Source organism: Schistocerca piceifrons, chromosome 9 (assembly GCF_021461385.2).
Source record: "Schistocerca piceifrons isolate TAMUIC-IGC-003096 chromosome 9, iqSchPice1.1, whole genome shotgun sequence".
In the NCBI taxonomy this organism is placed as follows: domain Eukaryota; kingdom Metazoa; phylum Arthropoda; class Insecta; order Orthoptera; family Acrididae; genus Schistocerca; species Schistocerca piceifrons.
Window position 1 is genome coordinate 152969568 of NC_060146.1, and position 1483 is coordinate 152971050.

The 1483-nt window shown below is 40.5% G+C and overlaps 1 pseudogene; it reads left to right on the forward strand.

Annotated features, from left to right (window-relative positions):
- The first annotated feature begins 234 nt into the window (after positions 1-234).
- Positions 235-352, forward strand: LOC124717608 (annotated as a pseudogene).
- Positions 353-1483: the final 1131 nt, after the last annotated feature.

The following is a 1483-nucleotide window of genomic DNA, read 5'->3' on the forward strand; positions in this document are numbered from 1 at the left end:
CTGACCTGAGGCTTCCTTGACACGTCAGGACGTTCGCTCCTTCACTTACTTAACTTGTGATGCAGGTTTTCTTTTTCTGCATTTCGCTTCAGAACCTCCTCATTAGTTAATTCGATCTAACCTTTCAATCTACAGTATTCTTCTGTAACGCCTCATTTCAAAAGCTTCCATCCGATTTTGGTCTCAGCTGTTTGCAGTACACATTTCACTTCCGCAGATGCCCACACTCTTGCTGCCAACAGCCTTGCCGCTGTGGTAACACCGGTTCCCCTCAGATCACTGAAGTTAAGCGCTGTCGGGCTGGGCTAGCACTTGAATGGGTGACCATCCGGTCTGCTGAGCGCTGTTGGCAAGCGGGGTGCACTCAGCCCTTGTGAGGCAAAACTGAGGACCTACTTGATTGAGAGCAAGGAGGTATATAAACTACATAGAGTGCCTATCTGTGAGGTAACAGCGCTCCCAGCGGCAGCAAAAAGCAACACCGGCCGCCATTTTTTGAAACGTCTACATGTCAGTATATTTACATTTGGTGTATAGTACTGGCGTTAGAAAATCACTGTTTTCCGGTTGTAGTTTGTTTTAAAAGTCTTATCGACCGACTGCGAATCATGCCCAGTGTATGTGCAGCGTACAATTGCTCTAATAGAAGTGATAAAACAACTGGAATATCATATCTAAATGCGTGTTGTACTTAGCGTCTTGTGCATAATTTTCGTGTTTAAGCTGCATACAAAATGTAAATAAGCTATTGTATACACGTCTCTTTATTCTGAGATTTCCTCTGAAAAAGAAAGAGCTGTTAAGTCGGTGGGTAGCCAATATGAGGCGAGATAAGTGGCAGCCAACTCAATATAGCTACATATGCTCGTTTCACTTTGAAGATAGATACATGTATAGTACATACGAGAAAATGCGACCTCTGGCAAACGCAGTAACCGACAATATTTACGTTTGCTGACCATCTGCAGAAAACAACTATAGTATAAAGACAACCAAGGAAACGGCCTGTCAGTGAAGAATCAGCTTCCTTATCAAATGAACCAGGTAAAATAGTTTTCTTGTTCTTTATTTGCTATATGGGTTATGTGTGAATTTTACTATTAATCAATGTATGTTTAAAGAAAAATAAAGCTTAATGATAATACTTCATTTTTGTAGGTGAAAGAGTGATCATTCTTATTGTTTGCCTAGCCCCAAAAAATTGAAACAGAATTATGAGGCACTACAGAAAAGGACTGAGAACCTGAGGAAGCAAGCGGAACATCCAAGGCAAAGTGTTTCAAGAAAGAAGGAACAAATTGTGACATATGAAACAGTGGCTGTAGGCCTAAATAAGAGACTCCAAGACTGCTTCTGAAGTGATAGGATGTGACAAAAATAGTGATATCCTGAAGTACTTTTTGCAATGCAAAAAAAATGTTCAATTCCTGAATATCCTAAAGAAATAAGACAGTTTGTCCTTACACTCAATTTTTACTCCTTC